Raw genomic sequence first — 26,330 nt, 5'->3', positions numbered from 1 at the left:
TGTCAAATCAAAGAGGTTGGGGAAAATACCGTTTGTTAAAACACAGGCTGTAAATGGGAAATAATCAAAAGCTAGAGATGAATTATGTTTTACTTCACACCTGACTCTATGACACTATAGTTTTTTCTTCCTCTTTTTTTTCCCCTCCTTGTAGTTAGATTTTAAGAAGAGGTGTCACTTGAAAGTGGAAGTGTTATCAGGCTGTCTGGGAAACATCTGTTTGAAGGAACTGTGCTGCCTCTAAATTTTTGTCTGTTGCTGTCATCGGTGGAAGTCTCGTATCTCATCTCCAAGAATTACAAGGCAGCAGAATTATTGAAGCCAGCGTGGAAGGAAGATGGGAAAATGTCCACCTTGCAATTCATCACTTGCCTTTTTTAGAAATGTTTACACATGAAGACTTACTATCTTGTCCAGGGGAGTACCACTGAAAATATCAATGTATATTCTAAATCCTGTAAAAGGGAAAAGCGTGGGGGATCAATGTGTCTCTTGGAGACAGAGTTGGGCACAACAACCTTTCACCTTGAAACCACAGTTTAAGTCTAGTTCACTTAAAGTACTAGAGATGATTATGTTTGGAAGACTTTTCTAAAGTTCATTTGGATATCAGTTCTGGCACTTGCCCCTACCCTGCCAGCACACCCCTCAGCTGGTTACATCTTACAACAAACCTGGTGCAGAGGAAGAGACGGCAGGAAGCCTACACTGCAGGGAAGAAGTAATATTTGCAAGCCGGTGTGAGAAAACTCATAAATTGCATAAAACCAGCTTCATAAATAATCTGATTCTTCTGAAGACCTGCATGTTCCCTGAGAAATGCCAAATTCCCTGTTATAAATACATCCAGTGGATTCCCAGATCTTTGTATCAGTACCTCTAACACATTTCCACCAGCTTTTGAGCCCTTTATGAATTCAACATGCATAACTTGCTGCAAACCAACTACTTACCTGCACTTTTTTGGAAGCCACTTAAAAATAGCCTCAGAATAGTTACAAATCAGTGATTAAAACTACAACCAATTAACTTTAAAACCTAGAATTTACCTATGGTAAGATCTACAGAAAGTAAAGGTTTGCACACCAGGGGAATTGTGTGCGATCTGTAGGTACCACATAACCCCAGAGCAGAGAACAGCAGGTACGTAAATTTATGGCCCCATAGCACTTTACATTTTCAAAGTCTTCTGCAAACATTAACTAATTAATCCTCATCTACACTTGCCAAATACACTATTGTATTAAGAATTGACCTGACACAACCTTCGATGTAAAACGAAGCAACAGGCTACAGAAATGATAACGAAAAACTTACTCAGGGAGCCAAAAGGTCTCCAACTCATTGTTTGTAACACAAACATTTACTAACTTTCAAGATATTAGCCCAGCTGATCACTGGTTGGTGTATTAGGGCACTACAGTTACACCAGAGGTGAGACTGGCTCACTAACCAGCATCCACCACCCCTGAGCAACGCTGCAGCACGCTCCTTCTGCAAAGATGAGTTTGATTTAGTGACAACGGTCTCTTTGTTAGTGTTTACAGGTTTAAAGGATTACAGAGCCCTTTAGATTTCAAAACAATAGAAGATCCTGGAGGATTTCATTTTAAACTCCTGTTTATTTCTTAAAACATGAATTAATACAATTTCTGACTATGAAATACGCAGTGCTAAGTACTCTAGTGCTAAAGAAGCATCATCTGGAAAGTGAGGTTTAACAATGGAAACACTGTGATTAATCTTTGCCTCTCTTGCTCCAATTTCCTTTGAGAAGAACAAGAATCAGCTCTGATCTTCAAAAGCAAGACATTCTCTTGCACTCTGCAGCATACTAATTTTATGAACACCATATTTTACTGAAGATTGATGAAGCAAAATGTGTAGGCACAACTCAAATATTATGAAAAGATCACTATGAAGTACAAACCTCAGTTTAAGAGCACAATGGCTCCAATTTTTTATCTTAACGAGTAACAACTATTAAAAATGCCTCCAGAGACAATAGCTACAACTACAGAGCTGCAAATTCAATACACATAGGAATTTAGACATGCCTCATTTACTGTCAACACGTTAAATATCCAACCAAAAGAAAAATTACCCCAATGCATCTATTTTCTTTCCTGCAGTGTTTTCTTGTGTTTGGAATTGAATGGTGCAGGGAAAAATTAGGCTACATCCTGTCAATATTTCAAGGCTTCCTTATGCACACATCACCAGATTAAGGAGCTAGTCCAAGAATTAGTTATGACTGTTTGACTTCCAAAAAGATTATTTTGTAAGTTTCTCTAGAGTGTATTATCAGGGGAAAAAAAAAACCCCAACCCAAATCCTGCAAACATGTTGTAAAATTGTTCAAAATTACATAATCAAAACTCTGCCTCATCTTGAATATTTTAGAAGCATTTATGGGTTTCTGGAAATCAAAATGTTACACTGGAAATCAAAACACTACACTACCTCAGCAGTTTTTCAAAGGTATCTTAACGAAAGTACTTGGGTTGTTTTTTTGTTTGTTTGTTTGCTTGTTTCTGTGTGCTAGTTTGAAGCCAGCTGGGATATTTTGATGAGAGGAATTAGATTATAGGCTGTGAAAAAGAAATAACAGTGATGCCTACTTCACTCATAGGCTTGCTGAGATGTGTGAAAACAAGAACACAAACATAGTTAACAGAGTTGCTCTCTGGTTGCCTTCCTTCTCTCACTAACCTGCTGTCTGTGTGACTAATCCATCTGCTTCCTAACCTCCTGGCCCTTTCTCCCAGTTCACCTGAAACATAAGGTGAAGTCTGGGACAAGGTAGAGGGGTGGAAAGGAGTCTGAAAGGTGGTGGGGAGCTTCTCCTGGGGACTCAGGTTTCTAGGAGGGCTGTTGTGTTTCTGTATTACCTTTTTAACCTGTATATTTCTGTCTATAGCTGTATATATTGCAAATACCTGTTTGTATATTGTGCTAAGCTTGAAATATAAAGCTCCATTCTAACTTCCAGATCAGCTGAGTCTAGTCTGGGTGATTTCATAAGGGGAGGGGGGGGGAGGGAGGAGAGGAGGTAGGTGTGCTAGTTTAAAGCTAGCTAGAATGCTTTGGTGAGAAGAATTAGATTACAGGCTGTGAAAGGAAAACAAGGGTGATGTCTACTTCACTCAGAGGGTTGCTGAGAGGTACAAGAACAAGAATCCATACATAGATAAGGGAGTCATTCTTCTTCTGCTGGGGAGCGCTGAGCTGCATCTCTCTCTCTCTCTCCAGCCTTTCTGACATCTCTCTGATTAATCCGCTTTGCTTCCTAACCCCCTGGCTGAACCTCCATTCTTCCTAGGGACTGGGTTAAGGTAGAGAGGGGTGGGAGAAGGTGGAAGGGTGCTTGGGAGCCCCTCCTGGGGACTCAGGTTTCTGGGAGGGCTGTTGTGTTTCTGTATTACCTTTTACCTTGTATATTTCTGCATGTAGTGTAAATATCTGCTTGGATATTGAGCTAAGCTGTAAATATAAGCTTCATCCAACTTCCAGAGCTGGCTGAGTCTAGTCTGGGTGATTTCTAAAGTGTGTGTGTGGGGGGGGTGGGGTGGTGGGGAACACCCAAACCACCACATTCCGTTTTGCTTTTCTGTCTTTGTTTTTATATTTTCCTCTTTTTTCTTTCTCCTGATTTTCCCTCTTGGCTAGAAAGGGTAACAATCACCACTGCACCTTCCACACATTTTATGTAGTGTTTGCTCCACTGTGTCACTATAACTCACAAAGAAGTTCCTTTTGCTAAGAGACATGTCTCTCTTTTCCAATGTAATAGATAAATGAGTAACAAAAATTAAAACAACTACAGCAAATACTAGAACTGGTACAGTTCAATAAAGATTATGCTCTGATAACAGTACTACTAAACTGAGAGTAAGGGTCTTTATGATAGTATAGGTGTACAACACGAATAAGCTGGCTGGACCTTACTCAAGGTGATGTTATTAATAGCAATCAGTGATTTTTGCAACAGTATTGAAATAGGATTGCTGGAGATGGATGTTCTAGATTACACATTAGAAGGAAATTCTTTCCTGTGAGAGTAGTGAGGCACTGCAACAGGTTGCCCATAGAAGATGTGGAAGATGCAACCCTGGAAGTGTTCAAAGCCAGGTTGGATGGAGCCTTGATCAATCTGGTCTAGTAGGAGGTGTCCCTGCCTATGGCAAATTGGAACTATATGATCTTTAAGGTTCTTTCCAGCCCAAACCATTTTATGATTCTATGGTTTCCAGATTTATAATTTCAGCAAAATATTACTGATCTTGATCACCAACCTCTACCCAGCTTAATGCTGATGCTTATGAATAGTAACTTTGTCCACAGAGACAATAAGGCTGGTAGTCTGGCAGACAGAATTTCCCTTTTGGTTTCAGGACATTTTTCAGAAGGTCTGTCTGGGCTCAGAGACTGAACAGACTAGGACTGACAGAGTATGTGAGATACTCCTCTTAAAAAGAAGCCCCAACCTCAAATCATGCTAATCTTTAGTGCTTCAGCTTCAGAAAGATCTCCCTCACTTGCTCAAGTTTATTGGTGTATTGTTGTTTGCTGTGGATGCCTCCCCTTCTACATGAAAATTCTTTCCTTTGAGGATGCTTGCTCCCTGCAAAATCTATAGAAGGACCATTAATAAAACACAAGCCACAGACAGAAAGCCTAAGTCATCAACTGCTCTTCAGTAAGGGCATGCATGTTATGCATGCTTGAGACAGATGTCCTGTTTCTGCACATCTGGATTTATGTTGAGGGTTTCTTCTTCTGCCTGCTTCTAACTGTGGATAAGAACCAGGACACAAAACGAGAGAGGTACACAGACTACGTTCCTGACCCATCTGCATGTACTCTTTACATCTTCACTGTGAATAATTGGTACTACTTAGAAGTAATTAGTGTTATTCATTAATTACAGATAGTGTACAGTGGAGGTCAAAAAACTGAAGCAGATATAGAGGGAAAAATCTCAATTTACAGTAAGAGAATAGCATGGAAAAAAAATGTGGGGAAACAAAGTCAAAGCTAACAATAATCTGTTAGCTGTTTTCTATTGTCAGATAATGAGATCTGTTACAAGAGCATCAGGTTCCTGATATCTCACCTTCCTGCTTCCCCACTCATTCACCTAGGCCTAAGATATAAAGGTTCTGAATATGCCAAAGGCTCACTGACAAGCCAGCATAACTGGGCCCATGGAGGAAAGAAGTGAGATACCTGTAAAAGGATGTAGGGCACTGAAGGTACTGGAGACAAGACAAAAGCTAATAAAGAAAGAAGATTGAATTAGAGAAATAGACAGCAGGTACTGAAATAAAAACAAGAAGAGAGTGGTAGGATATGGAGGAAGTGAATGAATACTATCAGCAGACAGGAAAAATGTCTGGAATTTTCCTTTTGCATTTTTATTTTGAATATCAACCTGAAAGGATATTGTGCAGTTGCTCATGTGTTTGTAATTCATTGTCTGCTACTTCTGTCTTAGCATGAGGGGTCAGGAATCAGTCTCCTGCACTTCCTTCATGACCCTGTCTGCATCCTTGGGCACATTACATGCCTTCATTTCCTTACAAAAGATACATTACAACAGCAGTATGCAGCATTTGGGTTTAGGACTACTAATTCCCATTTCAGAAGGACTTACTTCTGAACACACACACACAGAGCACATTCAAGGTTACCTCAGTGTGAATTACTCTCTCTCTCTGTTCAACTACACTAAGAAACAAGAGGAAAAGGCTCACTCTGCACAAATCAGGAAGCCATGGAGAGATGTGGATCAGAATTAAGCTTCCACAGTCCAAGCAGAAATGGTGAGTGACCTGTTACACCACTTAGAAATGCATAAGCCTGCAGGGCTGGATCAGATCCACTTAAAGATAGAGAAGTGACAGAAGCGCTCGGCCACCACCTTCCATCATTTATCAGCAGTCCTGGCTATCTGTAGGGGTCCCAATTGATGAGATATTAGCAAATGTGATGCCCATATACAAAAAGCACTGGAAGGAAGATTCAGGGAACTATAAACCTGTCAGTTTGACCCCATAGCTGATGGAGGTCATGGAGCAGACCATCCTGAGTGTCATCATTCAGCATGTGTAACACACTCAGATGATCAGGCCCAAGCAGCATGTGTTTGCAAAAGTCATGCTTGGTGAACCTCATAGCCTTCTACAAGGTTACTCACTTAATTGACAAGCAAAAGGATATGGAGGTTGTCTGCTGAACTTTAATACCATTTCTCACAGCATCCTCCTAGAGAAACTGCCTTCTCATAGCTTGGGTGGGGTGGATGCTTCCCTGAATCAAAAGCAAACGGCTAGATGATCCAGCCCAAAGGGTGGTGGTGAATGGAGTTGCAAGTGGTGTACCCCACAGCTGGGGCCAGTTCTCCTCAGCATCAGTATCATCAATGATCTGGACAAGGGAATTTATGTACCCTCAGTAGGTTTGCAAATGACAAGTTGGATGGGAGAGTTGGTCCCTTGAGAGCATAAGGAGGGATCTATACACAGTGCCTTCACAGTGGAAAGGTGTGTGTAGAAAAGAGGTCTTACAAGTCCTTTCACCACAAGTTTGAGGTCATGACAAACTAAAAACTGGCTGACAGCTGTGTATGAAACAGTGCAGAGATTCCCCTTTCCCCAAACTGGAAATGTCTTCTGTCAGTTTAACAAAATCCTTTTCCCAAGTACTTTGGGTTTACCACATTTTCTGTAGTTTGAGAGATTTTGTAAAACACATTTTGGACTACTTAAACTAAAACAATTTAAAAATAAAAATCCAAACCTGAACTGAAATCTTTAAACTCTTAAATTAAACCTTCATATCTGCCTAGCCTCTGTTTTTCAGACTCTCTTAAGAGAACATTATAAATCTGAAGCAACTGTCCCTTCAGTGGTGCTCTCTAAAGCAATCTTCTGTTCTTGTCCTCTCCTCCAACTCTCAGGAAAAAAACTATATATATATATATATATATATATATATATATATACACATGCACATATGTATTCAAGCATATATCTCAATAAGCATATATAGCTGTGACAAATTTATTCTTACTGTCAATTTAATACATCTGTTTTCCATTCCAATTTGATATACAGCCTGGTGTTTTCTATTAGATCATATAAACAAGTATTTGATTTAAACCAGGATTTTCTTCACTGAGATTGAGAGTGGCAATAAACATCACTCTTTTCTGGGAATACAAATGAGGTGGTAATGCCATTCAATATAGTAATTAAAATAAGGAGGGGAAAAAAATTCATTAAAGAATATAAAAAAAAAAAAAAAAAAACCAAAAAACTCAGGCCTGTTTTGTCTACTGATCTTCTGGACAGAAATTGTTTCTGCATGACTGACTTCTCTAATAGATTACACCAAAATGAGACATTCTTCATGTTTTCTAGTGTGCATGCCTGGAAAGATTACTCAGTCTGCTGCTGTTAGTAGTAGCGGTGTGAAGCTCAAAGCAAAGTGCTTCGTCCCCTCTAGAGGATGAAGTCCCCTTTCTGTTCTAGATGTTTGAATCATTTCTTAGAGAGAGAAAAATATCCCCACGATACTCCCTTTTATCCTAAGGATGGTTTTGTAAAAGACAACTACAAGTCTGCAGATGTAGTTTGGAAACTTTAAAACCTTAAATTATCTGAATGAAAGCACATTGCCTACTGTGAGTCATTAGAGCTAGAATTACTTCAATGGGGAAAAAATGACCCCCAAAAGAAGCTGCATGTTCTTAAAAGGGAATAAGCTCCACTCAGAGAGGGGTATTTCATTCTCAGCATACAAAAAAGCAAAGCAAATGCAGATTGAGGCCCACAGACACCTTGTATTATACTGTCCAAGTGGCTGTCCCATGCAGGGAGAGCAAGGTGATGACACATACTACCACAGCAGCCAGCATGGCAAAAGGGAACATCTAAGCAAAGAAGACTTTGAAGCTTGAATTACAGACTGGCTCAACAAACTATACCAAATAAAATTACTTAGTTATGTGCTGATTTTGCCTTATCTCATCACTGGAAATTGTTTTACAGTGATTGTGATGCCCTACTGATCTAATTATAGAACTGTGTAGGTGGGAAAAGATCTTTAGGAGCATCGAGTCCAACTGTTAACCCAGACAAGATCACTTCTAAACCATGTCCCTAAGCACCACATCTACATGTCTTTAAAAAATACCTACAGGGATGAGGACTCAACCACTTCCCTGGGAAGCCTGTTCCAATGCTTGACAACCTTCCTGGTGAGGAAATTTTTCCTAATAGCCTATCAAAATCCAACCTGATGCAATTTGATGTCATTTCCTCTTGTCCTATCAGTTGATAGTTGGGAGAAGAGACTGATACCCACCTGACTAGAACCTCCTTTCACGTGGTTGTAGAGACCAAGAGGATCTTCCCTCAGCCTTCTTTTCTACAGACTAAACTACTTGAGTTCCCTCAGTCATTCCTCACAAAAGCTGTTCTTCAGAACAACTGGTTCTTTGAATCAACACCTTAATGTCTTCCTTTTAGTGAGGGCCTTAAAACTGAACACAATATTCAAGATTGCCAAGTACAGAGAAACAAATAATTTCCCTGGTTCTGATGGTCACACTGTTCTTGACACTAGTCAAGATGCTGCTGGTCTTCACACTGTTCTTGACACTAGTCAAGACGCTGTTGGTCTTCCTGGCTAGATGTCAACTAACACCACCAGGTCCTTTTCGGACAGACAGCTTTTCTAGAGCACTCATGGGGTTGTTGCAATGCAAGCACATTATTGAACCTCATGCAATTTGCCTCAGCCTCTCTGGAACCCACTGAAAACTGTTATTATTAGGGAGAGAAATGAAAATACAGATGGAAACGCCTTCCTAGCTAACACTAGCAGAAACTGTCCAAGTTTCCTTTGCTTCCTGGCATTATTACAAAAGTGCAAGGTGTGAGGGTAGCTGGAAACATAGGCTACATATTATAAACAATTGACTTCTCATGGAAGTAGCAAAGTCTGCTCCTTCTTTACATTCAAAGTGTTTTGACAATCAGGCTAAAAGATGTCCCACTACAAGATGCAAACTTAAAACTTTTATCATTGCTGAATCTGGAAAAAAAGAAGCCACAGAATCACAGAACTTTAGAGGTTGGAAGTGACCTCCAGAGATCATTGAGTCCAAGCTCCCTGCCAAGACAGGATCACATAGGATAGTTTACTCAGGAGACATCCAGGTGGGTTTTTAAAGCCTCCAGAGAAGGAGACTCCACAGCCTCTCTGGGCAGTCTGTTCCAGTGGTCTGTCACCCTCATTGTAAAGAAGTTTTTCCTGGTATTGAGGTGAAAACTTCTATGTTCTAATTTGTATCCATTGCTCCTTGTCTTATTGCTGCTGACTAGCACAAAGAGATTGGCCCCATAAATCTCACTGAAGCACAGCATAGTTTGATTTGGAAGGGACCTACAAAGATCATCTACTCCAACCTCACTGCAATAAACAGAGGCATATTCAGCTAGATCAAGTTGCTCAGAGCCCTCTCCAATCTGACCTGGAATGTTTCCAGGGATGGAGCATCTACCATTTCTCTAGGAAACCTGTGTGTTTCACCACCCTCATCATAAAAAGTATCCCTTCTATCTAATCTAAATCTAACCTTTTCCAATTGAAACCCATTACCCCTTGTTCCATTACTGGATATCTTACTAAAAAAGTCTGTCCCCACCAATTCTGTAGGATCTCTTTAAGTACTGAAAAGCCTCAATAAGTTCCCCCCAGACTGAACAACTCCAATTCTTCCAGTCTTTCTCCATCCCTTTGATCATCTGTGGCCCTTCTCTGAACCCACTCTAACAGTTCATGTTCAGAGCCAGACACAGCACTGCAAGTAAGGTCTCAGCAGAGTGGAATAGAGGGCAGAATGACAGCCTCTGACTTGCTGGTGACAGTGCTTTGAATGCAGCCCAGCACGCTCTAACAGGTCAGCCACTGGATCACTTTCTGTGTTACCCTTGAAGCTATTGGCATTTTGTACACTTACCACTTCATGGTCAGATGAAACCTGATGTGCACATTGTAATGCTTCCAATTAAGCAAATAAAGGTTATATAACACCACAAGACATTCTATATAACAGGTGATTAATGTTGAGTTTAACACTGGAGACAGTTTATGGTACACAGTGCATTGCACTGCTCCATTCTGCACCAAATAGCTGTTGTGGAGGGCCCATAGGCCCAAATAGGCTTATTCATGCCTTGTCTTGCCTGGACAAGTTTTTCTGCCCACACCAGAGGTAAACACATTAAAGGGACACAATACACCTGGTGCCATAAAGTCTGGCCTGCCCAGGGCCCAGGTTGTGTAAGATACACACACTTGGCTTATGCCTGCCTAGTGCAAGGCCCATGCTTTTTCCAAGTTAGGGAAAAGCAGTCTTATGGATTTTGCCTATTATGGTATGCTTTGGTTAACTGCCAAGATGATTGGTCATTTTGGTGGCCAAAGGGCCATTAATCTCAGCCCACATTTGATAAATAGGGGTACACAGGTAAACAAGGTGCTTTTGCTGATGCCTGCTTATGCTTGCCTACCTGCCTGCTCTGCTGCTATTTGCCTGTGCTATTTACTTTTCTCTATGGAAAGAGAGTCTCCCATGGGCTCCCAGCCAGCTGTGCACACCAGCACACCACTGCTGTGAGTTACCAGGGCTAGGTCCTGTCTTGCCTGCCTCTATCTACGGAGCTCAGTCTCCCGTGCAGCTGTGCACGCTATTGCATGCCTGCTGCCTTATCACTGCCAGCTAAGCGCCACTGCCGCGAGTCAGCGGGAGCAGACCCTGGATTGCCTGCACGCGATCGGCCTGTGTGGCCAGCGTGACACCGTGCTGAGACCTTACAGCATCCTGCCTCTGCACCTGAAGGTCCTGCCTAAGAACCCCTGGACATACACACAGAACATCCAGAAGAAGCCAGGAGAACAAGGTCAGAGACTGCATCCTTTTCCCTGAAGCCAGGAAGATTCTCCTTTCCCCTGAAGCCGGGAGGATTCCAGCCTCAACATCCATGGGCAGAATTCCCTGAAGATTGGACATTTATATAGGCTGTGTCACAGCCCCAGAGGGTGACTGATAATTAATAAGAATCTGTGAGTAAATGCTTTAATGCCTCTGTAATTCACTATGCCTTCTGCCAGAGAGCAGAAAGAGCTTGGGCCCATCTACTAGGCAAACGGAGTATTGACCCCAAGCATCATTTGGCCATGGGGAAATTCCTCTCTCTGTTTATAGTTTGAATGTTTGCTGGTTATTAACAAGTTACTGTCTGGTGTTATTCCCAGAATGTCTTCCATAATGGTGTTAGAACAAATATGAATATTAAAATTCAGTGGTTGGGGGTGGTGAGAGTCCAGAATATTAAAATTAATAAACTATATATTTTTATAGAATATTATCTTGCACCAATCATTAATTCCCCCTCCTCTGCAACAACAGCAAAGGCAAGTTAACATCAACACGCTTGATTTTCATGTGGTCTGAGCACAACCCTTTCTCATAGTTTAAAGATAAATGACAAGCAGCAAATAAGGCTTTTTTTAAACCAGGAGTTAGTATAAACTTGCCCAATCCTATTTGAACTGTGGTAGAGAATCTTGCTCTTCCCTTCTCCCCCAAATCAAAAAACAAAAGGGAAGGTTTAGGAAATCTACAAAGGAAAAGCCTGAAGGTGATGATGTATTAAGTTCATATGCTCCTCTTGCAAAACTACATGATTGTCATCCTGAAGTCTGAATGTGCCTTATGAAAACCTGCTGCTGAAACAGACAATTTTTGTAAATAACATTTTGAAGGGATGCAAGAGTTTGATAGAGATCTTCATATATACACATCTATTTTGTGACAAACAAGAAGCATTTTACAAGTAAGCTCAAAGAATTGCTGATGGGAGCCACATTCACACAGAAACTGAATTGGAGATAACAAAAGACACCAGGAAACTAAGGGCATTCAGCACTCTGAAGTGCATCTTAAGTGAAGTCAAAATCTACCAAACAAAAAGGACACAGCTATAAGGAATTGCACTTCTGGAAATGGAGTTCTATACTTCTCTTTTATTAAAGAGGAAAATGTATTTGATTTCCACTTCTGGAAATAAAGTTTTTATACCTCTTTTATTAAAGAGGAAAACATATTTGATTAATTACTGGGCTTTTTTCCTAGTCTCCTCACTGCTTGCAAAACCAGAATTGAGTTGACTGACACAGAAATTACCATGGATGGTTGAGAAGTTTGTTTCAGGATTTGTAGCTCTTATTTCTATTACTAAGTCTGCAGTGGTTGCATAAATTAACTTAATGTTTAATCCCACTGATAAATCTAGTCTGCACAAAAAAATACTTCTTGGTTTTTTTACCCACTTCATGCATAAAAAGTCTACTCTTACTTCAGTGGGAAAAAAACAGACATTTAGGTCTTTTTCTTCTAACTAGTCCTGCATTTATGCTGTTGAGGGTGGGCTTTATTTCTGCTTGTTCATTGGGAACACAATTGGCCACCAGGGAACTGATCTTTCAAACACATTTAGAGGTGAATGCATGAACAGTTCCACTGGCTTCAGCGGGACTACTCATATCTCAACAGCTATTCACACACACAAATCCCTATCACCTTACACTTGTGCAGAACCAGCTCAGGTTCTCTGTGTGAGTTGGCTCCCAGTTGATGATTCTTTCAGTGAAGGAGGAAAGCATAGTTTATAAGGTTGGGTGAAAATTTAGCATGACTATAAGCATCTGAGACACAACTTAAAATTGGATAATAAACTATTGTCATAAGGAAGCTTTTTTTTAATCTCTACAGGACATATAAGGTCCTGTAGTGGTACCTAGACCTCAACTGCACGAGATTCAACAGGACCAAGTGCCAGGGCTTGCACTTGGGTCACAACAACCCCAGGAACATTCCAGGCCTGGGATAGAGTGGCTGGAAAGCTGCCCAGCAGAGAAGACTTTGGGGTGCTGGCTGACAGATGGCTGAAGATACGGTAGCAGTGTGTTCCAGTGATCAAGGTCAAAGGTGTCCTGGCTTGTACTGCATTCTGTCATTCTATAACATAGATATTTTGAGAAGCAGGACCAGAGGAAATGATTGTCCCCCTCTACTCATCACTGCTGAGGCCATACACTGAATACTGGGTTCAGTTTTGGGGCTTTCATTACAAGACATTGAAGTAATGAAGAGCAATGAAGCTGGTGAAGGGTCTGGAAAGTGTGTCTTGTGAGGAGTGTCTGAGGGAATTGCAGTTGTTCAGCATGGGAAAAAAGAGGCTGAGAGGAGATCCTCTCACTTGCTGCAACTCCCTGAAAGGTAGGATCAAGGTGGAGATTGGTCTCTTCTCCCTAGTAACAAGTGATAGGAGAAGAGGAAATAGCCTCAAGGTGTACCAAGGAAGGTTTAGATTGGATAACGGAGAAATTTCTTCACTGAGTTATTAAACACTGGAAAAGGCTTTCCAAGTCCCCATCTCTGGAGATGTTTAACAGAGGCAGAGATGTGATGCTGAGGGACTTTGTAGAGTTAGACAAGAGTTGAACTCAATGATATTAAAGGTCTTTTCCAACCAAAATGATTCTATGGCTCTATGATATCACTGTGTGGAACAGAGAGACTAATTGTTTCATTAGGTGATGAAGTTGAGAGTTACACTACTTTGACCTTCCAAGTGCCTATACAGCACAGTAACAAGTTGAGACAGGTTAATTCCAAAACCTGCTGAAGGTACAGTTCTTTGCATTAGACGAGACTCCAAAATGAACCACCAGCTTCCACTTGGGAATCAGCTCTGAATGTGTCATGTAGGTAATAATTTACAGCATCCCACTTGCATTATTCGATTAAAAGTACAAATTCTGAGACGCAAAGAGTGGATCCAAATCTGACGTGCCAAGATGAATGAAACGAGATACCTTACACAAATCAGATGTGCAAGTTTAGAAGGAAAAGCAGCCAAGTGATTTGTGTAAAAGTAAAGCATACCAGGCAATTCTAGACCCTCACAGTAAATTTCTACAACTAAATCCACCAGAAGGAAAAAGTCCTAAGTGATTAGAAGAACACAAAAATGAAGCTGGTAATGTTACAAGAAATACAGTGAGGAGAAGATTTGTCTCTAGTCACTGCTAACTACCACTTTATTACACAATTTGTCTGATGTCATTACAGTTTCAGGACAGATATAAAGGTGAACACTCACATTTGAAGTATAAAGGATTTAGAGCTGCAAGAGTTACACTGGCCTGAGGCTGGATGTGAAAACACAAACAACTAAGAGGAACCTACATAAAATAACAGCAGCAAGAACAGAAATAGATCTCCCACCACCACCACCACGAAAGAGAAATAAAAGACAGATTTCAAGACTGGCTTGCTCAGATAGGCCAGAGTAAAATAGCAGTAAAAGCAGTGTGCTAGTAATCTCTGATCCTGGCAAATCCCATGCTCACACAGCAATGAATATTGTCAAATGGAAAGATGCACCAACACTTGTGGAACTCGGCGGAGGCATGGACCTGCCTGCAGGCTGATCTGCACAGATGCAGTCCTCTGCATAAACAACTGTACACATAAAACATTCTGTGTTTCTGTCCAAAGAGGCACTAAATGTAAGAATCACATCATGGTCTGAGCCCATCTCTTTCATGGCACTACACTATTCCCTCTGATAAACAAGGAGGCAATAAGGATGGCTGGCTGCCTGCCTAGGATTTGTCATTATCATCATCGGGAACCACACTTCACCAGTCTGATAGCCTTCTATGATGGCATGACTGGCTGGGTACATGAGGGAGAGCAGTGGATGTTTACCTCGATTTTAGCAAGGCATTTGACTCTTGTCTCCCAGAACATGCTCAAGAAGCACAGGTTACATGAGCGAAGAGTGAGGTGCACTGAGAAGTGGCTGGATGAAAGCACAGAGGGTTGTGATCAGCAGGACAGAGCCTTGCCAGTGGACTGTAGCTAGGGCTGGTCCCCAAGGGTCAGGACTAGGTCCAGTTTTGTTCAACATATTAACCAGTGACCTGGAAGAAGGGACAGAGTGGACACTCAGCAAGTTTGCTGATGATACAAAATTAGGATGAGTGGTTGACACCCTGTCAGGCTGTGCTGTCAATCAGTGAGACATGGACAGTCTGGAGAGTTCAGCAAAGGTGAACCTCATGAAGTTCAACAAAGGAAAGTGTAGAATGTTTCACCTGAGGAGGAATATTCCCCTGCACCAGTACAGGTAAGGGATTGACCTGCTGGAAAGCAGCTCTGCAGAGAAAGGCCTTGGAGTGCTGGTAAACGAGTCAATCATGAGCTAGCAGTGTGCTCTTGTGGCCAAGGAGCCAATGATATCTTGGAATGCATTTAAGAAAAGCCTAGCCAGCAGGTAGAGTGAGGGTCTTTTCTCCCTCTTTGCTGCCCTGGTGAGACCACATCTGGAGTACTATGTCCAGTTCTAGGCTCCCCAGATTAAGAGAGACAAGAAACTACTGGAGGCAGTCTAGCAGGGAGATGAAAAGATGATGAGGGGACTGGAACAGCTGCCTTAGAAGGAGAGGCTGACAACCTGGGGCTGTTTAGCCTGGAAAAGAGCAGGCTGAGGAGGGGATCTTCTCAATGCATGTCATAAGGACAGGACCAGACTCTTTTCGGTGGCATCCAGTGACAGGACAAGGGGCAATGGGCATGAAACAAAACACAGAAATTTCCACCTCATCATAAAGAAAAAAATCTTCCCTTTGATAAAGTGCTCCAGACAGGGTATTGGATCAGGCTGCCCAGAGAGGTTGTGGAGTCTCCTTTTCTGGAGAGATCTGCAGCCTGCCTGCATGTGATTCTAGGCATCCCACTCTGGATGACCCTGCTTTAGCAGGGTGGGTGAAATAATTTAGTGGTTTTGTGTGACCATATATTCACTGGGAGAACCAGTAGCTTTCCCATCTTAGCCAAATTTCCACACTTTAACAGTTTCCCCCCAAAAGCACAAAGATTTCAAATATTCCAGAAGGAGCAAAGACTAAACAGTCCAGTGGCAGTGGCTGACACGCTTGGATTTTGTTTCTCTTATAAACAAATGGGAAGCTGCCTGGGTATAACTTGATGTTCCCAGGTTTCCTGTTCTGAGCAGAGGGCCATTCTGAACCATCTCAAAACAGAAAAATTCAGAAGCAAATATAGAGAGTGATGAGTCAGTTCTGCAAGAGAAAAGGTTTGCCAGCTAGTAATTGGCCAGCTACAACCAAAATGTGGTGTAGTCTCTTGAACAGCACGCTGTTTCCCTATGAACTAGCACTAAAAACTGGAGGCTCTTCCAGCACATCTTTAAAAACTGAAATTCTGGGATATTGTGGTTCCAGCTCTGTTTCTCAGCTTTGCATTAGTAATGCCTGTGGTGTTCAGACAGGTGCTTGCAAAAACCATCCAAAACGTGCAGCTAACAGTACAGTTGGGTTTAAAAACTGGTGGAAAATACTCAGTGACTGAAAATGATGCTGACAGAAGACAGATGCCTAAAAGACAGGATTCTATGTACTGACAGACTCAGGGTAAATATTTTCTTAACACATTACGTGTATGAATATAGCCATCTGTGTGCTAAATGCTTACTTAGTATACCACACATTCAAATCTAATTAGAAGACTAATTAAACAAATAGCCTCGTAATCCATAAAGAGCATTTTGCAAGTGACATCGAGCTCTAAACGGCAATCATCCTGTTGGGTGTCCCAGCAGCAGCACTGCCCTACTCCGAAGCTTCTGTTGTGCAGAGAAAGGAGGCGTTTTGGGGACGGTCACCCTAGAAGATGCTTTCAGCAACTGCTGCTTTACGCCAAAGGTTCAAGAGAGGGCGGCAAAGATTTGTTACCCTGTGCAAGCACTGGCTCCGTTTTCACTAAACCAAACGACTTAAGCCATGCAGGGGCTCCCTCTGCTGTTCTTCTGGATTTGAGAACTAGGAAGAAATAATCCACTCCGTTGTTATTCACCTTTTTGAGAAGGGGGAGAAAATTCTGGCAAGCTTCCAGTACACCACAAACTCTCTTTTTCCTTCTCCTCTGTGCCAACTCAGTCTTTGAGACAACGATACCTATTTTATAGACAAGTATTTACATAGCAGAGGCTGTCAGACTGTGAAAGGAGGAAATAACAGTACACTCCTACACCAGAAGAGCTTAAAACAACATCTTCATTAAAAATGTCAGCCAGCGAATATGCCAGCACACGAGTTGGTGGTTTCAAACCATGTCTTATTCCTACAGGTATTACTAGGATTGACACTTGGGCAGCTTGATTCAGGAACCTTGACGCAGAAGTTTTACAACCAGCGCTCGTTGTGAAACCTCTCCGTGCTCTCGCTCCACACCTCCACACCTTGCGCAGTACAGAGATGCCACACCTCACACTGAAAAACCAAAACAAATAAGCACTCCTCTGGTTTTTTTAGCCATGGACAAAAACACCACCACCACAGCAGCAGCAGCAGCAGCAGCAGCAAGACTTCCTCCAAAAATAACCAGAGCTTTCTCCTCATTTCTCTTTGAAGGCAACCACCTAAATAAAGCTGCTTTCTAAACCTTTGTGTCTTTCCTTGGCATTCCTAAAGTTTCAGCTAAATTGTGTGGGAAACATCAGCATGCAACACACTCAATGTACAATCTAAATTTTTAGCCCACATAGATAATCTTTCTAAATTTCTAGTCCATAAAGAGAATCTTTCTGAATTTCTAGTCCACATCGATATTCTAAATTTTTAGTCCACACAGATAATCTTTCTGAACTTTTAGTCCATAATCTTTCTGAATTTTCAGTCCACACAGATAATCTTTCTGAATTTTTAGCCCACACAGATAATCTTTCTGAACTTTTAGTCCATTATCTTTCTGAATTTTCAGTCCACACAGATAATCTTTCTGAATTTTTAGCCCACACAGATAATCTTTCTGAATTTTTAGTCCACATAGAATCATAGAATCAACTAGGTTGGAAGAGACCTCCAAGATCATCCAGGCCAACCTAGCACCCAGCCCTATCCACTCAACTAGACCATGGCACTAAGTGCCTCAGCCAGGCTTTGCTTCAACACCTCCAGGGACGGTGACTCCACCACCTCCCTGGGCAGCCCATTCCAATGCCAATCACTCTCTCTGGCAAGAACTTCCTCCTAACATCCAGCCTAGACTTCCTCTGGCACAACTTGAGACTGTGTCCCCTTGTTCTGTTGCTGGTTGTCTGGGAGAAGAGACCAACAGTCCACACAGATAATCTTTCTAAATTTTTAGTCCATACAGATAATCTTTCTGAAATTTTAGTCCATACAGGTAACTCCATATAGGGAGTTATCTAAAGTTAACCCCAAAGACTTCTCTATGCTCATAATACAGAGATACAAAACACTAAATAAGTGCTATGTGAAGAAAGGGTCAGGACTTCCTCTTTTCATTTAAGTAGCTGGATATAAAAGATTAAGGTCTTAGTAATTCCAACAAATTTCTTTCACTGGCTGCCAGGCAAAATTAACAAAAAGGTTAAAAACAAGCAAACAAGACAGACAAACCCCCTCCAAAAATAAACAACAACCAAACAAAACAAACCCCCACATACACACAAAATCAATCCACCAAACAAAAAACCAAAACACAGAAAACCCCTGAAATATGTCCTATCCATTTCAACACACCTTTGAGTAGGTGAAAACTTACCCTTGGACTTCTACCTTAAGCAAACAGCACTGATTTTCCCTTTAAGCATAAAGCTTTTCCAAAAGCTCTATCAGGGAAGTATTGCTGTGCTGTCATTGGCTAACAGAAACTTCTGACTTTGTTTCATACAAATCACCTGCTTTTTAAAGCCCCAAAAGACAAGGACACCACCATTTCAGCATTCACACTGACAAAAATGTTCCCAAATGCCTTATCAGAGTGGTTTTCTTTCCCATCTGCCTGCTGGATTTGCTTTGCATAGAGATCTAGAGGCACAGAAGAATGCCTGTGTTTTCTTTTCCTGCCATACTGCTAAGACAGCACCTCAGGATCACAGAGCAGCCTTTTGCTGCAGCTAATCCCTCTGAATTTGGCCTAGCCTTTCAGGCTGCACTTCCTGCCCAAACCCGCCTATGTGCTCTGAAATGTGGAATGAAAAACACAATGTGCCAAAATTCGGCCAAGAGATGTTAAAAAGAGAAATTAAAAGGATAAAAAAATTCCAACCATGCAGGTTGAACTTCAAAGATCTATTTATTTAAAGAAAACACAACAGTGCAGAATCCTGATTCTTCCTTGGCTTCATCACACAAAGTAAAGGTCTTTTCTAGGATCAAGTTTGAGCTCTTAATAGTGGGAAAACTCCCACCTCTTTACAACCTTGGGATTGCCATCATCAGAGGTAAAAGTGCTTTACTGAAGCAAGGTTGGGGATTTATTTTTCCTTATGAGCAAAAACTGATTAAAAAAACCCCAAAAATCATTAAAAAGAGCAAAATTATTTTTTATTTCCCAGTTAAAATAATCAAAAAGCTGTTTCAAAAAGATGACCTTTCACAGTACCTGTTTAAATACAGAAGTAGTGACTAACTGAACTGAGTACTGCATTTAATGAGAACACACATCATTAAGAACAGCTGCAAAGCTAGGACCAGACTGACCATCCCTTAAGCTAAGTGGAACACTTCGTATTTGTGAACTCCAATTGATTCAGAGGACTCATCATCTGTACACAGCAGAATAAGGATGGGTGAACCCAGACCTCTATCTGATCCTCTGTTTTAGCTTCATTCTGTGATAACTGACAAATGCAAAGTCTTTCAAAGTCTTCAGCTGACTATTATCACAGTATCACCAAGGTTGGAAGAGACCTCACAGATCATCAAGTCCAACCCTTTGCCACAGAGCCCAAGGCGAGACCACGGCACCAAGTGCCACGTCCAACCTTGCCTTGAACTGCCCCAGGGATGGCGACTCCACCACCTCCCTGGGCAGCCCATTCCAGTAGCCAATCACACACTGTTTCAGTAATCAGGCTTTACAGAGAAACCATCAGATGAATGTCACTTTGTGAGCGCTCCCAAAAGCTCTCCCTGGTTGGAGAGGCCAGCAGACCTTTCTCTTCCTCTCAATCTATGATCCACTCATGAGACTCATCTGGCAAGCCTTGCCATAACATGGCTGACTTCCCACCCCCAATAAAAGCACCACAGTATCTCACTAGTCATTAGCATCCACAGGATGTCAATGTAAGATCTTCATTCCCAGTACAGAGAGAAAACATGGCAGTAGGCCATTGAGCAAATCATATACATTCAGAAACAACTGCTACTAAGTTGTCTATCTGCTGTTTGTATCCATATATTGTGGGTCAACAATGAAAGTGGGATACTTCTGTTTAAGGATTTTTTTTTTCAATTGGTTTGGGGTTTGTTTTGTTTAAAATAATACACCAAGATACACCTCTGCTTCCTGAATGGGACTTTTGAAGCCCAGGACACTCTGATTAGCTCCCATGGCAATACAGGTCTTCCTTCACTATTCTTTGGAAAAAGCTGATGCAAGTTTCTAGACCTTTTTTGTTTCTCATGATAGGGAGGAAAACAGTTATTCTTGCTGTGCTCTGAAGTTTTTTAAGCTTACAGAAATGTTTAGACAGTCATAGATCTGCTTTAGTTGGGAAAGAGTCAAACTATTATCTAATTCTACCAAGTCCAACTCTAAACCATGTCCCTCAGCATCACAGCTCTGCATCTTCTAAACACCTCCAGAGAGGGACATTCAAGCACCTTCCCAGAGAGCCTGTTCCAGTCTTTGACAATCCTACCAGTCTAACCCTAACCCTAAACCTCCCCTAGGAAACCTGGGGCCATTTCTTATTGTACTGCAACTTGTTACTAGGGAGAAGAGACTAACACCCACCTCACTTCGAACTGCTTTCAGGGAGAGGTTTCTCCCTCTGTGTTTCAGCACAATAAACCCCAGTTCCCTCAGCTGCTCCTCACCATACCTGTCCTACAGACCCTTCACCAGCTTTGCCATCCTTCTCTGGACTTGCTCAAGAACTTCAATGTCTTTTTCAGAGAACCCAGTACTCAATGTGTGGCCTCTCCAGCGCTGAGTACAGGGGCATGATCACTTTCTTCATCCTGCTGGTCATACTATTGCTGCTCCAGGCCAGGATGCTGTTGGCCTTCTTGGCTACTTGGGCACATGCTGGTTCATATTCAGCTGTCTGTCAATCAACACTACCAAGAGTACTGGGAACAGCTCTAGCTGTGATTACAATTCTTTAAGTTCATGTAATATGGCTGCAGGTAAAGCAAGGAAGTAGCAGGGAAAACCAAACCCAAACAAACAACAATCTGGTGACTAAGAGCATTTCTTCCTTGCAACACAGGGACACCTTTGCTCACACCACCTTTTCATCGTGTGCACTGAAGCAGGATTAGAAGCATGCTCAACCAGATTACTTAACCCTCAGAGCCTGAAGACAGAGCAACACAGAAAGTTTCTCCTGTCTCTACCTATGCCTTCAAAACCATCTCCCTTTCCGTGGCATGAAATACAATGAGGTGTTGTCCTTTCCAGTGATTTACTGGTTTGTAGAGAACTTAATCCTCCCTACTGACTCCCACATCCTTTATTGCAGAAACCCTGGACCCACTACAAACTGAAGTAATGAAGGAAAGACTTACTGAAATGAATATAGATTTGCTAATATAAAGGGAAGTGGAAGCGCTACTGCCCCTTACCTTGTCTTCACAGGGGCAGAAGTTCACTAGACATTGCATAAGCAGGCATTTCTCTATAGAATTCTTCCAGTTTTAAGATTAAAGTACTCCTTAGCAAAAAAGCTAATGAAAATAGCAAAAGTGTATGATGCAAATGTATTCTGTGATGTTGCATAGTAGTCAAAGTAGTCACTGTGCTTCACACCAGTATCTATTACACGAGGTAGAAGACAACTGGTTTTCACCTTACCTTTAAAGATAATGAGACTTTTCAATTTTACTGAAGCCCTTCTGTCTGATGAAAAAGAAATGGGATACTTCCTGCAATTGCCCAAGGACTGCCAGAGACTCATTTTGCTTGCATCACCTTACACTAATAGTTCATTAAGGTATATGCTGTTTAATATAGCATCTGGGAACTTTGTAGCTGAACTTGAAAGCCAGTGCATGCTGTAGCAAAATATGGCAAAACTATTTACAGTGATACTACAATAATAAAGATCTGAGCATAGTTTCAGAAGGGGGGGGAAAAAAATCATCCCTGAATTTTCTTCATGTTTGCCAACACTATCATTATCTAGCCTAGCATATTTATTCACAAAACACAACTTTCATTTATTCATTTTAAGGGGGAAAAAAATGGCCTTAAGCCATTTAATTCCTACAGAAAACTGAAGAGAAAAAGAAAATCCTTAAATCACGTCATAAAAAAAAACCCAAACCAAATACAAACACAGAGAGATTTTCCAAATGTGCTCTTAAACGGTCTCAGAACTTATTTACTGATTTTTTTTTTATTATTCCTTTTTGTAGAAATTGTCCTTCTGGGTTTTGGGTTTGATTTTTTTTTAACATGTGCAACACAAGTTTTAGACAGCAATGTAGTAAGCAAGTAATACACACCTACAGTACACATATACAGATATTCTACGCCACGGGAAGCACACTTTCCATGTACTTGCCATATAGCTGAATAGGTAAGCAACTAGTTGAGAGCAAAGTACTCAAGAGGAAAATAATGTCTTGCAATCTGACTGGATCATTATTTGTAGAGTCTGAAAGTCCCACTGAAGGGGGAATCATCCGCTTTACTAAGTAAACCCCTGGAATAAACACTGGATGTACAGCATTAGTCTGTAACCCAGCAAATCACTGTGATGTAGGAGCCTGTGTGGATTACAAATGTGTGTCAAATTACATATTGTTACAGATTTCCCCCCCCCTTAGGATGCACTTACTTTCCTCCTTCCTGTCTGACATGTTACCATGCTATAAAAGCCCTAATGCCCATTTCAACGATTAGCTGTACATCAACATTACTACTTCAAATCCACAAGATTCACATCAAGCATTAAATGGGATGAATATTGATCTGCTAAAGAGGATTTATTTATTTCTAGCTCTATACAAAGATCAACTACTAGCAGCTTTTGGTGGATCTGTTGAGCTCTCACAGCACAAAGCTACTGCATACATGACACTGGACTTGACATTTCAGTTCTGGAAGAAAACCAAACAGTAAATTCACTGCAATAATCCTAGATAAATGAGATGATCACTGGAAAAGCTGAGATAGTTAAGTGGTCTATCAGGAAAGTCCAAAGGATGATATTGAACTGTTGCTACGTGGTAACCTCTCTCACGACAACATGGCCCAAGATCACCATATCAGACACCGATATCTTTGCCTTAAAAACAACCCATCACATCTTCACATTATCTTGGAACACTTAACAATTACGTTCTGAGCTGAAAACTGTACCCTCAATATAAGTAGAATCAGATACATATCAGCAGCATGATATTCAGACATTCCTTCCCTTTTCTCCCCCCATCCTCTTCAGTCAATGGCACACTAATAACTGTAAAATGCATTGAAGAAATACAGATATACATTTCAATCCTCACAGCACAGCTAGGAGCTTTCTTGTAACCTTAGAGTTGCCCTTGAAACCTTCTTTTTTGGTAGATTTCAGTAGCTATCATTTTCTACTTTTTGGCACTGATAAAGTAGAAAAACATACAAATGAGTTGATGAGGATTGCAAGCAGATTAGAGATGAACTAGTCACTTGCTTTGCCTTTTATACTCAAATGGCAAGGCCACAAGAGAATGTTGTGTTTCTGCTAACTTTGACAAGGAGTGTTTGAAATGCCACAGTAAGAAGCCATGAAATTTTTGCTGTGTCACTCACACAGGAAACTGAAAGAGTCAGTCAAAACATTGCCTCAGTGCTATGATTTCATCAAGCCATATCATTCCAGTAGCTAATAACATCGTTCCAGTCCTCTGCTAAATGTTTCATTTTTATTTATCTGATTTCTCTACACCAATTTTCCCTTATAAAAGTGCGTTTAGCGCTGCAGGACACGTGGAAAAGAAACAAAGACAGTGACGCATAATGGGGGCATTTGCTACCATTACAGGTTACCTCACTTTTGGCTTTTTCTCAGACCACAGTTCTGCAACAACAAAACAACTCCCCCCCCCCAGATCATAGCCCCACACCCTGCCCAATCAGATAACTTGCTGCATAAGACAAAAAAAATATATCAAGAACAGATCTGAAAGCTCAAAACCAACGCTTTGTTTCGGTTGCTTGAACTCTCTGAATTTCTAAGTGTCCTTGCCCCAGGTAACACTCAGTTTAATTAGGTTTTTTGTCTGAAGAACAGCCTCTGCTTTGCCAAGGATGGAAAAATTTGGACCAGTTCCAAGTCTCAATGAGAGAGAAAAACATAGTTTCAAACTTAAGCCTCACATTTAGACGCACTTGAATAATCTCTCTCTCCTTTTTTTTTTTTTTTAATCTCTTCTTTTTCATCCATATATAAAATAAATCTGAATATTATCTATAAAATAAATCTGAATATTATCTATAAAATAAATCTGAATACTTGGCACTCTGCTGGTGAGAGATGCTCAAAGACATGGCAACTGTAAGAGTTTGCATGATCTATATAACGTCCTGAATAAAACAACACAAAGTGAGCTTGAAAAGATAGTCTGAAATATTTTCTGGGTGATATCTGTCTGGTTAAATATCTTTAACAGGACAACACTGCAGAGCCCTCTCAAAGTTTTCCCTTCCAACAGACTTCGTGGAAAACAAAAAACAAAAAACAAACAAACAAAAAAAACCACCCAAGAGCAAAACAAAATGAGACAGCAGAATACGGAGTAAACAGTGATAGGAGAGTCGGCTGTAGACTGCCTGAAGATTTCAGGCTATCCATATCTGGAACACATGCAACAATTCTATATTCATATGCTGAGAAACAAAAATCACTTTTCTGTCTTTTGTATTCTTGTAACACAGATCTCTATAAACCCCCTTCTAGGAACTGTGCTTAAATTTGGTAAAAAGTTAACTCAAGTCACTCTTTCCATTTTTCCCCCCTACTAAATGAATTTAAAATCATGAAATAGAAGGAAAACTTCTGTAAAAGGATAATGTTTATGAACATTTCTATAGTGTTTGTTGGGAATAGCCTTCACAAGGGAACACAATAAGAAATACTTACTTCGCTCCAGTTTAGTATGCAATGGTTTTGCCTAACAATAACTCCTTTCTTCACCAACACTTCATAACACATCAGTACAAAGCAGATAGTGATGCTTGTGGTTTGAATAGGACAGCAAAATTTCAGACGTGGCAAACCCCTGTATTCCACCTTTTATCCTCCCCACGTACTTCTGACTTCCCTACAGTAATTTCTGCCTCTTTAACAGTCTGTATTATTTAATTTCAAAAGGCATAACCTCTTTTTTCTTCCCAGCTTCCCTCGCATTCTTTGCACAAAATTCCCAAGCTATTGGAAAATGCTTGTGTTTTAAAAATGTTTTATGGTGTGTCTAAAATCAACTTTTCTTTTTCCTCTCCCTAAATTTACTTACTCCTCTTTAGAGCACATCTAATCTGTCTGTAGAAAATGAAAAGCCATGATGCCGCAAAGCAATACTCAGTGCTGAAATATAGACACTGGTCATCACTGGAATCATTACAGACGAGGGTAAGACCAAAAGCAAAACCTCCCTGCAGAGCTTCCCCCAAGTAACACGAGAAAGAGCAGCAGTTAAGTAATGCTCCACAGTGTAACTTTTTCAGGCAGCAGCATCTCTCAAACGTGCTATGTTATCACTTAAATCACAGACACTTTTGCAGGTCCTATTTCCACACAAAAGAACATTCTACTGCCCAATTCATGACTTCTCACATCCCTCTTTTGGTACAAAAATGCTAATTTATGTTTATAAGCAACTTGGTGGAAAATCTGACCATCCCGTTCCCTAGTCCCCAATTACTCAGGTTTTCAGTACTGCTCATAACCCACGCAGGGTCATATGATGCACTCCACATAAACTGCACCATGTGAATCACAGAGGAGAATTTTATAACTTATTTCTTTGTGGGCATTCTTTTACAAGTCACAAATTCTAATGCTACCTAACAAAACTCTTAGCCGCATAAAAAGATGCAATAAACCTCTCTAACAGTAGCTGATTTGTATGCAACATTGACCATAAGGGTAACTCTTCAGTAAACCTGAATCTCATATATAATGCATAGCAGTTAATAAATC

The 26,330-nt window shown here is 40.9% G+C and overlaps 1 long non-coding RNA gene across 4 annotated transcripts in view; it reads right to left on the bottom strand.

Moving 5' to 3' along the window:
• LOC135178421 (uncharacterized) overlaps positions 1–26,330 on the bottom strand; it is a 191,680-nt gene that overhangs the window by 112,027 nt on the left and 53,323 nt on the right. Inside the window, exon 3 of one of the 4 annotated variants that reach the window (XR_010303516.1) lies at positions 17,058–17,436. The exons of 2 other annotated variants lie outside the window; for them this stretch is intronic. This is a non-coding gene — a long non-coding RNA (uncharacterized LOC135178421). Of the gene's footprint in view, positions 1–17,057; positions 17,437–23,139; positions 23,248–26,330 lie in introns of those variants that run through there. One more of the 4 variants, XR_010303517.1, reaches the window with a different exon arrangement.

This window comes from Pogoniulus pusillus, chromosome 9, assembly GCF_015220805.1.
Source record: "Pogoniulus pusillus isolate bPogPus1 chromosome 9, bPogPus1.pri, whole genome shotgun sequence".
Lineage (NCBI taxonomy): Eukaryota > Metazoa > Chordata > Aves > Piciformes > Lybiidae > Pogoniulus > Pogoniulus pusillus.
This window is presented reverse-complemented; position numbering and strand designations above follow the sequence as displayed.